Below are 13,279 nucleotides of genomic sequence, written 5' to 3'. Positions count from 1 at the left end.
GGTTAAATAGAACATGTCGTGAATCACGGGTGCATTACATGTAGCGTGGTTTGCGATGTGTTTTAAATAACCTTGAAATAATTCCTTAAATAAATAAAAGAGGTTTTAAAGTTAAAAAGGCACATAGGTTTTAAAGTGTTTTTAAATCAGATAATTAGGCCAATAATAATAGTTGAGCGACCGTGCTCGAACCACAGAACCCGGGAATGCCTAACACCTTCTCCCAGGTTAACAGAATTCCTTACCCGGATTTCTGTGTTCGCGAACTGTAAAACAGAGTCAAATTTTCTCGATTCGGGATTTTAAACCGGTGACTTGGGACACCATAAATTATCCCAAGTGGCGACTCTAAATTTTAAATAAAATAATCCCGTTTTGATTGTCACTTAAATTGGAAAAAACTCCCTTATACCCCTTTCGGGGTGGTAAAAAGGAGGTGTGATAGTCGGGTCTGCGATGAAGTATTGGAGAAATGGAAAAAACAATTTTAGATTCGCGGATGGTCTTGCAGAATAGGTACACCAGTTGAGATGATCTTGTGCGCTTGAGGAGGGTGTGAGATGGTTCATGGATATTGAGACGATGTGGTCTCCTGATTCAGGTCACTTGGGATGAGTGTGGATTCAGTTTGTTATGTTTTTAATGGAGCTATTATCATACCTAAGGCAAGTTAAGAGTAAATTGGAAGATGTTGGTTCGGTTAGTATCAGTTCCTTCGGCGTGTAAAGTTATGCATGTGGTATGTGGTTGTACGTGCGGTCTTGACAGCCACTACAACTTAATGAATTTGGGAGGTGTTGATTCAAATGGCTTTGTTGTGTAAATGGATTTCGGAAGAGTTATGGTTGCAGTTGGAATTTCAATTGCGTGTTTCATGATTCTTCTGAAATGAGTTAAGTGAAAGGTTTCTAGTCGATGAAGTATTTATTCTACAAGTAGTTCAGGGGTTATGATGAGTTCTTGTACTATTATGTAGCAGCACGATAGGTGCAGTGAGCGGCATGGGAATCGGGAGTTGAAGATCAAGGTTGTGGTTTGGTGTTGGCAAGAATGTCACGAGCACGGACGAGCATGGGAGAATTCACATGCTCAGAGTAAGCTTGCATTTCTTTAGTGTCACTTGAGAATGGGGTTTTGTAGAAGGGGCATTGTGTATCGATTTGTGGATTTTTCATTTTCATTACAGAACTTGTGTGGTTGGAGGTGTGGAAGTGCAGATTTTGCTACCTGGTGCGGAAGGTCGTGGGAGTATAACCCACAGGAAGATGGTATAAGTGGGATATGTTAGTCACTTGATTGTTAAGGATTGGAACCAAGTATGGAGATCCTGGTACTATCGCTAATGTGAGAGTTTATGACTGAGAGGTGTTCTATTCCTTGGGTTATGAACTATGTGAGTGTTCCAAATTTGGTGGTTGTTCTTATGTATCATGGAAGAGGTTATTGTAGATCCTTGGAAGGTTGATGGCTTGGTATGGTATGATCAAAATCGGCTTGAGGTCCATTGTTAGGTTTAATGTGAATGTGTGCTCTATATCAGGCCGGATGTGCTTATTCAGCATAGCATTGCTTATGGAGTAGTCTTCGAGCGTTGAATGTTATTCCCATTGTCAGCTATTCCGTGTATTACTTCATTATGCCATACGGGTTGCACGATGGCTTGATTATTCGCACTTGTGTTGTAGCTTGTGGTGTTGTATGAGTAGGATGGCTCTCGAGATGCAGGTCATTTATTATACCTTAGTTGTGCTTGAGTTTTGCAGAGTATGGCTCTGTTTGTCTCCCTAGGATTTGTATTATGCACTTGGCGTGCTTGTGGTCATTATTCGGGCATTTCGTAAGTATAAGCATTACGACTTGACGTGTGTTTTCTTCTTGATTGTTATGTGCGGATCGGGTGGCAAGCCACCATGGGTATATTGCTTGGATCGGGTGGCACGCCACCACAGGCATATTGTGTGGATCAGGTTGCACATCGCAACAGTTTTATATTGGATTGGGTTGCAAGCAGCAACAGTGAGATGTGTAGCATAGTTCCTTACACTTCTTTTGTGTGCCTCTATTTTCATCCCTAAGTAGGTTCATAACATCTATTCGGCCATTTTATTCATTACGTAGGCTGGTTAATTCCCTGTCAGAGTTCGTTCTCCCTTGTGAGTTATATTCGAGTGGTGACTTATTGGCGCTTTGATGGTGCCGCATAAGATCTTGGTTAGTGTTTGAGGTGACTCATTGTCTGAGCGGTTTGTACTGGGTGAGACGAGATTTTTGGACCTGAAATTAGTGTAGTCAGATTTATATAAGGTACATTAAAGAGAAAAAATCATTATTCAGTTCAAAATGAGGTAATGGTCCTTGACAAGAGGAGAGACTCCATGATTTGTTGATTTGACATGTGGTTATGAGTTTCTACACTTCTCTTCCTTCTTGGCAGTATTGCAAGAGTTGGAATATGGCTTATATGTGTTATGAGGTATATTGCAAGCACCGGGTTCGTGAAATTTCAGCCAATGTAGTCGGAGGATGTTATTGTGGTCAAGAGACTTATGTGGTGCATGGTGTGATTTCAGCGGAGGAGCATGGTCATGTTGGGTATAGTGTCTAGTGGTTTATGCAGTGTTCGTATGCTGGAATCGGGTCTCGTGGAGAATTTCGGATGTTGGAATTTGGTTCTAAGGCTTGTTAGCCAAGTTTATAAGGAGGATCTTCAGTCTGGCTCGAGCCAATGTGCTCAACTAGGTTGTGCTAGCACAGATAGGTGCACGAGGTGTTAAACAGTAATTTTAGACAACTCTAGAACAGTTCTTGGCACGTTCGAGCACGAACGTATGTTTAAGTAGGGGAAAATGTAACAACCGGATCGCTCATTTTGAGCTCTAGCACGTCGTTCGGCGGTTTGAGGCCTTGGGTAACTTCATTTAAGGTATTATAACTTGTACGTATGGTCGGAATTGAATTTCGGAAGTTCAGAGTTGATTTAGATGAAAATTCTAATTTCAGAAGCTTTAAGTTGGAAGAATTGACTAAGGTTTGACTTTTGAGTAAACAACCTCGGAATCGGGATTTGAAGGTTCCAATAGGTTCGTATGATAATTTCGGACTTGGGCGTATATTTGGATTGAGTATCAGGTGGTACGGGAGCATTTCGGCGCTTGTTGTAAAAAGTTGGCATTTTGGAAGTTCTAGAATTTCATAAGTTTGGTTTGAAGTGGATTTTGATGTTATCGATGTCCGTTTGGAGTTCTGAGCCTTGGAATAGGTTCGTATCGTGACTTGTGCGCAAAGTTTGGCGTCATTCCGGAATGTTTTAATAGGCTTCAAATGCATTCGTCGGAGTTTGAAAGTTTGAAAGTTTAAAGAAGGATTTTGATCATTGATTCATAGTTTTGATGTTGTTCATACGATTTAAGGCCTCGAGCAGGATCGTGTTATGTTATAGAACTTGTCGGTGTGATTGGACGGGGTCCCGGGGGCCTCGGGTGTGTTTCAAGATGATTTCGGACCAAGTTTGGATGAAATGTTGTTGTTGGTTTTGCTAGTGTTGGTTTTGTCCTTCGCGAACGCGGAGGGAGAGACGCGTTTGTGAAGAAGGTGTTGGAATGGAGGCCTTTTGTTCAATGCGTTCGCGATAAGGAAATCGCGTTTGCGAAGGTCTGGGCAGTTGTGCTATGCATTTGCGAAGGCCTTGTCGAGTTCGCGTAAGAGGAGCTGGCCTGGCAAGGGAGGTTAGATTTCACGTTCGTGAAGGGGCTTCCGCGTCCGCGAAGGGAAGGTTGGTGAAGCTTCAGGTTCGCAAGCCCTATATCATGTTCGCATAGAGGAACTGGAGGGCATAAGCTGGTTGTGCTTCGCGGATGCGAGGGATTTGCTGTGTTCGCGAAGAAGGTCAGACTAGGCAATGTGGTTTTATAAACAGGGGTTTTGGCCATTTTCATTTCATTTCATTTCCACCATGGGAGTCGACCTTGGAGCGATTTTGGAGCACCATTTTCATCGCCAATCGCAAGGTAAGTGATTCCCACCTATTGCAAGTTAAATACGTTGTTTATATATGGATTTAAACATGGAATTAGTAGAAATTTGGGATTTTGGTAGAAAACCTAGAATTTGGTATTTTTGGATTTTGACCAAAAAATTTGGGCATGGAATTTGGAATAAGTTATATATTTAAGTTCATGGTATTATGGGTAAAGTTTATCTTCGAAAATTTTCGAAATCCGGGCACGTGGGCCCGAGGGTTGTCTTTGTTGGCTTTCTGAGCGGAGTTGGGAATCATTATAAATTGTTAAATTATACGTATTGGGGTCTATTTTGATTGGTTTGCACGTTATTTGACTAGTCTTGGAATGATGACTATCGACTCGAGGTATTAGAGAGACGTCGGAGCTGGTTTTGGAACTTTGGAGCGATCTAAGTCTCCTATCTAACCTTGTGAGGGGGAAACTACCCATAGGTGATATTTATTGTTGTGTGCAACTAGTTGTGGGTGGTACGTATGCACGAGACGACGAGAGTCCATACTTAGTTAAAACATGATTTGTCCTGGTAGACTTAGGACTTTATCATAAACTATTTAAATTGTTTGAATTTATCTTGCTAGTTTAATTAATTAAAATTTTAACTGAAAATGAATTTGGAAACAAACAAATATATTAGGCCAAGCTTTATCATCTTGAGTTGTTGCCAAGATATTTGATAAATGTAAAAGGGTGTACTTATTATTGTGCTTATGTACTATACTGTAAACACGTGTCTTGTAATTTGGTAACTTCCTTCCTTTCTTGTGGAGCGGGCCGAATGTCTCAGTAGTGTATACATTATTCTGGATCGGGTGAAATGACCTCGGCAGAATCGTGCGTGATATCGCTAGTAGTCTGAATATTCACGAGATAAACCTTCCACGGATGCCCGATATTTTATGGTACTTCTTATTTATTTGGTAATGGCACTTGGCATTTTCTGAGAAATTATGGTAAAATACAAGATCAAGAAATTTACGCTTTAAAAAAATAATTAAAAAATTATAAAATTACAGATTTACTCCACTATTGTCATGCACTTCATATCTGTAATATTTTATTGTATTATTTTATTGGACCTCTAGTAAGTGTCGATGTCGATCCCTCGTCACTACTTCTCCGGGGTTAGGCTAGATACTTACTGGGTACGCGTTGATTTACATACTCATGCTGCACTTCTGCACTAAATATGCAAGATCTGATAGGTTCATTTGGTGTTCACCTTGGCGCGTAGGCGCATCTATACAGGAGACTTTATGTGAGCTGCAAATCGCAGTCCGCCGAGTCTCCACTGTACTATTTATTTTATCCTATCTTATTTACATTCTGGACAGATGTTTTATTATTAATGTACTCCTTAGAAAATGCTCGTACACTTGTGACATCGGGTTTTGGGATTTCCTGCTATCAAGACCCAAAACCAACTATTGTGATGGCGCCTATCATGGAACTAGGCAAGCCACTACTCAACCATCTCAACACAGTAAAAGCTTTGAGAATATAGACATAAGCAATTAACATTTAAGAAAAAACTTTTTGAAACAGAAATAAATCCGCAACACAATACAATCTATCCCAAAATCGAGTGTCACCGAGTACATGGGCATCTATACCAGAATATAAGAACTGAAATATAGATAAAGATAATGAAGAAGAGTCAAGTCCTGCAAACGTCATGCAACTACCTCAATAATCTCCGAGATCTTTACTCCTCAATCACCAGTTGTTGTGTAGCGTGAGTACAACCAACTCAATAAGTAACAAATCCAATCTTTGGACTGAAAGATAGTGACGAACTCAACTGGTACAATTCAATACAAAAATAACAGTGCATGAACGTAGTCATGCTTTCAAGTTCAATAGACAACTCGAAACAGTAAAATAGATCAAATTTGAATGATATGAAGAATACAACTCCTCTACTTCTACATGCCAATGCACATGATGTATGCGATGCACCATACTGAGAGCCTCATGTGCTCACACTCTCAAATGCTCAATCACTCGGTATTGTAAATGGCCACACGGCCAAGGAAAGATCCATCCCGGAATATATACATCACTAGCCATAAGTCACTCAGTACCGAGTAGGGCCAATACAGCCTGTGAAGAAGATCCATCTCCATGTATATAGTGCTTCGAACAAGATCCATGTCCAGGAAAGATTCATCCCTCAATAATATCAACCGCGCTCACTAGGGGTGTGTGTAGACTCCGAAGAGGCTCCTTCAGCCCAAGCGCTATCATAAATCAGTATAATTGTTGCGACGTGCAGCCCGATCCCATAAATATCACTCATAATCATGTTTTTTGGCATCACTTAGTCATCAATTTCTCTAGTCTCACTCACGGGATCACAAATGTCATAAAACTAGCTCGAACATGATGATATGATATATCAATAATAACAATAGAGAGTGAGATATGATGTGAAATGAATATGACTCAGTACAAAACATCAATGAGATGAGTAAGTCAATAGTAAGAAACGATCACTATGGGCTCCAACGGTACCAGCACATAGCCTAAACATGATCTCTAGCATGATTGACAGCTCATTTATTTTATCACATGGTGAAAACACGGATATCAACAAGATATGACCACTTTATAGTGCCATGGAATCGACCAGGTCTCAATTCTCACGGTACACGCCCGCCCGTTCGTCACTTGGCATGTGCGTCACCTCAATACCAACCACATAACACATAAGTCAGGGTTTCGAACCTTCAAAACCAAGTTTGAAAATGTTACTTACCTCAATCCGAGCAAAACTCTACTCCAACATGCCTTTGCCTCTCAAATCGGTCTCCGAACGTCCCAAATCTAGCCACAAGCAGTACAATACAATCAATATAGGCTAAAGAAATCAATTCCACAAGAAAAATATGAATTTATAAGCCAAAATTCGAAATTGGCCAAAAGTCAAAAGTACAAAACCCGGAAGCCCATTCACTCACAATCACAAGTATAACCATACCAAATTTAACAAAATCTGACACCAAATGGTCATTCAAGTCCCCAAAATTAACTCTCCAAATCCCTAGACTCAAACCCTCAAATTTCACCTAAAAAATACACCAATTAGGTGGAAAAATCAGTGGGGAAACATAAAATTATTGGGGGGAAATGAACACAAGGAGCTTACCTCAAGAATCTCTTCAAAAATCCTCTCAAAAACCGCCAAAATCCGAGCTCAAAATGTTAGAAATGGCAAAAATTCTCGGAACCTCGCTTATATAGGTTCTGCCCAGATATTTTTGCACCTGCAGAGCCTAGGCTCGCACCTGCACGTCCGCTTGTGCGGAAAATGAACGCTTCTGCGAAAACCAATAACCCCAGCTGCCTCCGCTCCTATGACTCCTAGCCCGTATCTGCACAATTAGAGGTGTGGGAAAATCATCGCACCTGCGGCCTCTGCTGACCTCCATCACTTCCGCACATGCGCTCCACCTGCCGCACCTGCAGCCAAAACCCTCGCGGGTGAGATCACACCAGCTGAGTCCAAACTTCAACAGTTCCTCAAATCAAACTCCAAGTTCGTTAGCCACCCGATCAATTCGAGGTCTCTGGGACCTCAACCAAACATACTAACAAGTCCTAAAACATGATACGAACTTAGTCGGACCCTCAAATCACCTGAAACGACATCAAAAACATGAATAGCACACAGATTCAAATCTAATGAACTTTGAAATTTCCAAATTCTACAAATGACGTCAAAACCTATCAAATCACGTCCGATTAACCTCAAATTTTGCACATAAGTCACAAATGACCACACGAACCTAATCCAACTTTCGAAAATTCAATACGAATCCGATATCAAAAAGTCCACTCCCGGTCAAACTTTTCAAAATTCCAACTTTCGTCATTTCAAGCCTAATTCTACTAAGGACCTCCAAATCACAATCCGGATACACTCCTAAGTCCAAAATCACTTAACGGAGCTAACAGAACCATCAAATTTTAAATTCGAGGTCATTTACATACAAGTCAATATCCGGTCAACTTTTCCAACTTAAGCTTTTAATTATGAGACTAAGTGTCTCAATTCACTCTGAAATTTCTCCGGACCCGAACCAACTAACCCGGTAAGTCATATAACAGTTGTAGAGTACAAAAGGATTAGTAAATAGGGGAACGGGGTTACAAATCTCAAAATAATTGGCAGGGTCGTTACACCTACTGGTTGTTCGTCATTGTAACTGCGTGTTTATTTTCATCTTACCCTGAAAAATCTATTTTTTTAAACCATTAAATTAATGGAGATTATGATTTCGAAAGTAATAAAATGAGTAAATAAATTGATAAATCAACGTTGGCTTGCCTGACGGCGGTGTTAGGCGTCATCACGGCCTATAGTGAATTTTGGATCGTGACAAATATTATTGATTAGAGTCAAATCTTGAATTTAAAAGTAACGAATGCACCATTTAATATATAGTACATTTTTTATTTTTTAAATTGTTCTAAATATATGCGCACATACATTCTTTCCAATTGTGAAGGTAATTTAAAATATTATTTTAAACCAGATCTTCTTACCAATTTAGAAGTACGAAATTTGGATGCAGAGCTGTTAAATTAATATCATTCCATCTGTATTCATATGATAAAATCTAGAAAAATCTAGTGAGAAAATAGAATTAATTTTGAGCATTATATATAAGATGCATGTATCCGCTCAATAATATACTCAATTGTAAGCTTTTCTAAATCATCGTCTATGAAGTTATGGTGTTCTACTTTTCTCTCTTGATTCATTGATTTAGCAATGTAAGAGAATTTCTCTCTTTCCTTTTATTTTCTTTGATTATAGGGCTTCGACCCTGTTTAATTTCATATAAAAGAGGTTTCAATCTGATTCATTCAACTATTAACCCATTAAATGTATTTATTTTTCTTTTTTATAACCGTTCAATTGATCAGTTCAAATCTTGTATAAACTCTTTAAAACATCACAGGAGAGATGATGTTAAATATTCATATAAAGGTGTCCTTTTATAAAAACTCTATTTACTATTCCAAACTAAATTATTATCGGCAACCACCATCACCAACATCAACAAACATCTACGCCACTAGCATTCCTCGCAACTACTTCCATAGCTAGTCACCACCGACCACTATTGCACAATCACCATAGCTAGTTGTCCATGACCACTACCAATCAACTTCTCACAACTTTACCATTGACTATCACCACTCTAACTATCATCGCTGCTAGCTTTTAAATTGTACTTCACTAATAGCAAAATAATAGTTTTATAACAAACCATCTTAACTAAATTTAAATTTTTTATACATATAATATATAAGCGTTATTTTATTTTAGTTTTGTATTTATTGATGTATTAATAAATTGTTTATATATATTGACAAATAAACAATCTGAATTATTTTGAGGTAATACTTTAGTAATCATATACATATGTATTAAACTTCAAATATTTTAATTTCAAAAAATGGACTTTGCACTAAAGCTTATCTAAATTTTTCTAATATGTTTTTACATGCCTGAGTTAGGTTTCGAAGTTGTGATAATTTTGGAAGTCACTATGAAAAGACTTCACAAGTTCCTAGATATTCTGCCCATCAGATCTATAACGTTATATTTCAGGAAACCTCCATTATGTGCAGGTAATAGTTATATTTTTTTAAAATACAGATTTTTTTAATACAATCAAACATGTCTTTTGATAAAAAAATTATTTATAGAAAATTGTGTATTTAATAGACGAAGGTTTCAAATCTTTGGTTTAGCAAATAAATAAACCATTATATCATATGGGTTTTCACCGAATTCAAAAGTTTAAGTTATTAAATAAATGCGAGGTTTATTTGTAATTTTTTTCCCAACAAATATCTCTATTAGAAATAAGAGTCGCCTTTTATTTGCACATACATGAAAAAATTGTGAAAATAGACCTTTGTGACACCAGAAGTTTGGATCCTTGAGTTGTTAACGTAAATATGTACTTTCTTTTATATGGAATAACCAATTTCTTATTTAAATAATGCAGGCTAACTATGCATACCGGAAAATGGCAAGACAGTTGCTTCAATCATTTTCTTGTTCAAGTATATCTCATCCTTAATTTATTTTCAGTGATTTAACCTTTTTTTTGTTTTGAACTTTTAGTTTTTAGTATATTTGTATGTGTAATGATTCATAACGTGTAAGCAATATGTTTCTAATTTAACTCTAAAAAAACATGTTTCTAATTTTTCATTTTTATGGAATGATTGCAGATAGAAGTTGTTGAGCAAGAATATTATAGACAACGGAGGAGAGATTATCCAAAAATTTCATATATCAGGTGGCATTCCTCATTTTGAATTAGAAAAGCTTTTGAAAAAAAATATTTCCAAAGATTAAAAGTAACTTTTTTTATTTTATATTTCTTGACTTTGATTTTATTTTATTTTTATTTATTAGATGATCTTGATTGATACCTTTGTTCTAATATATATTTTTTTTATAAGTCCATATTGGAATTATTGCTATGTGAACTTGCTCTACTTAAGGTTGCTAAGTATTTCTCTATTGCATATAGAAGCACTTCCGACATATTTTCTCACTTATTCTTTTGTTAGATATATCTATTATATGAAAAATATTCTTTTTTAAATCACTTAATTTTATAATTCTAAATTTGTATAAAATATTTGGGAAGGGAAAAAAGGAATAGTCTCCAAAACGTTCCACATGATATGCTACAGATTTTCTATAAATTTTAATAATACTTTTCTTTATGGAACATCTCTATCGTTTAAATTGAAATGACTTAATTTAGTGATTACTTTATATTCCTAATTAATTACGGCAATCCAAACATAGATTCTATAAAATTTATATATGGTATCTTTATTTTCATATTTCTACATTAGCATATTACAAAAAAAAAATTATGTTGATTCGATTAGATATGCTTTATAGGCTTTTTCAGGTGACATAGTAAATTGCATGACGTTCTTAATTCTTTTTTATTTTGTGACCCTACGCACATTATACAGGAACTTTTTGGAACTAAAATACCAAATGAAGAAGCATTTTCACCAGAAAGCACCAACAACAATAATCAATACATACTTGATTCAACTTTTGCTGATTTTGGTTCCTTTCTGGTGCCCATACATCAAAGTGCTTTGGTAATTTCAGCATCTTTTTACCATTAATGACGATTAATTACTTTTTAAAAATAGTAAAAGTGAGTTATGTCCTCATTAATAATATATATATATATAAACAAGCTAATGTACATTCTTTTAACTAGGTTGAAACGGACCAAAACGTTACAATAGAGGATCCTCAAATTGGAGAACAAAACAACATGCACGTCCTAAACCTCAAAAAGAACTTGCTCCCAAAATACTACAAGAGGAGCATGTTGACCGCAGGGGAAGGATCGTCAGTAGCGGGACGATTCGTGGGTACGGCCAACCAACCCCATAACGTGAGGCCGAATGCGCCTCCACTGGTGGTTGCGCCCCTATCTGCTAATCCTCCTCCTCCGCCCGAGAACATACGATGTGTCACGGTATCTAGAAGAGAATTTAATTTGATTAAAGCGTTGTTCGGGCACATGAATTTTCATCCTGATCGCAGGTGGAAAGGCGCATATGATCCTCCTCCAGTACAGGAAGAAGTTGCTGGAAATGCTGGTAAACCGGTGGAAGAAAAAGTATCTCCTAGAAGGCGCAATGTACTCCCCAATCTCGGTTTGCACTGAGTCAACATGATATGAATTGGGCCACAAGGTATTGTAATATTTTTTTTCCATTTGATATTTGAAATACACAGCTGAAAATAATAATCAGTATTCTGTAATTTAAAATTTATGTTTATATGCACCCTTTTCAATTGCAGGTAAATCGAAGGGCCTTAATTAATGAAAAAACCAAGGATCTGCATCGCAAGAAGGGGTCCTTTCTTCGTCTTCTATTGCGTTTTTTTTTTTCTCTTTTTTTTTACCCCTTTCAATTATGTAAGCAGAAAACTATCGAACATCTTCGGTAATAAGTTTAGCTAATGTGGCCTTGTTGCCTATTTTGCATTGAACTTAACTTTTATACAACGATAGTCGAAGAAACTTTTACACTATCAGGTTAACTTTATTTATAATTCTTTACAGTTAATAAAGATGATATGATTGTGTAAAAATTCTTTAAATTATCGGTATATATAAGTTAAATTCTTTCAAATTATGTATAGATCACATTTCTTCCTTTTAACTCTCCAAGTTCAATGCAAAATCGTGTTTCTTGGTAAAAAATACTGTGGTTATGCAAACATTGGCATAAGAAGGCTGTCACGACCCCAAAACCGACCCGGTCGTGATGACGCCTATCGTAAAATTAGGCCAGCCAACTCAATTCCAAAACAACCATATTTTCCTTTAAAACTTAATTAAAACCTTTTTTCAACAGAAATCCAATAAAGATATAAAGATCAAATTTAACAAAGCGAAAAAATACAAGCCCAACCTGGGGTGTCACAAAGTCATGAGCAAAATACTACAACTGTTTGAAATATATATGAAGACCAACACAGTCTGAGAATATCCAACAAATATACTGAAGGAAGATAAGGAAGGAGAAGGCGGAACTGCGGTCGCCAAGCAGCTACCTTGCTATCTCTAAGCAAAATTCCACAATGATATGATCAGTAGCCGTTACCGTGACCCGAAATACCTGGATCTGCACACAAGGTGCAGGGGGTAACGTGAGCACACCAACTCAGTAAGTAACAAGTCCAAACTTTGGACTGACAAGTAGTGACGAACCAAACCTCAACAGGTAATATCATTAAATTGTATAGAAAGGTAGACATGCTTGCAGTTCAGGCAAAAAATCAGCAATAAATAAATACAGTCTGAACAGCATGGAGTATAAAGCTCAGGAAATATCTATGTACCAATGCACAGATAGCATGATCAATGTTCCGTGTACCTCCACTCACAAGTGCTCAACCACTCGGTACTGTATATGGCCATTTGGTCCAGGGAAGATCCATCCAGGAATATATATATACTGATCGCAGTCATCCAGTACCGAAGAAGGTCATTCCAACCCTATGGAGAAGATCCATCTCCAGGTATAAATACTTCAGATAAGATCCATGTCCAGGGAAGACACATCCCTCAATATAATCAACTGCGCTCACTGGGGGTGTGTTACAGACTCCGGAGGGGCTCCTACAGCCCAAGCTCTATCACAAGCCAACGAAGGCATATATCAATAATCCGCTGCGGCGT

At 37.4% G+C, this 13,279-nt stretch overlaps 1 long non-coding RNA gene across 1 annotated transcript; it reads left to right on the top strand.

Moving 5' to 3' along the window:
- The first annotated feature begins 11,317 nt into the window (after positions 1–11,317).
- LOC142175144 (uncharacterized) lies at positions 11,318–12,084 on the top strand. Its single transcript, XR_012704339.1, has 2 exons — positions 11,318–11,783; positions 11,893–12,084. It is a non-coding gene; the product is annotated as an uncharacterized LOC142175144 (long non-coding RNA).
- Positions 12,085–13,279: the final 1,195 nt, after the last annotated feature.

Source organism: Nicotiana tabacum, chromosome 3 (genome assembly GCF_000715075.1).
Source record: "Nicotiana tabacum cultivar K326 chromosome 3, ASM71507v2, whole genome shotgun sequence".
NCBI lineage: Eukaryota > Viridiplantae > Streptophyta > Magnoliopsida > Solanales > Solanaceae > Nicotiana > Nicotiana tabacum.
The sequence above is the reverse complement of the archived record's forward strand: the minus strand, read 5'-3'. Positions and strand labels throughout refer to the sequence as shown.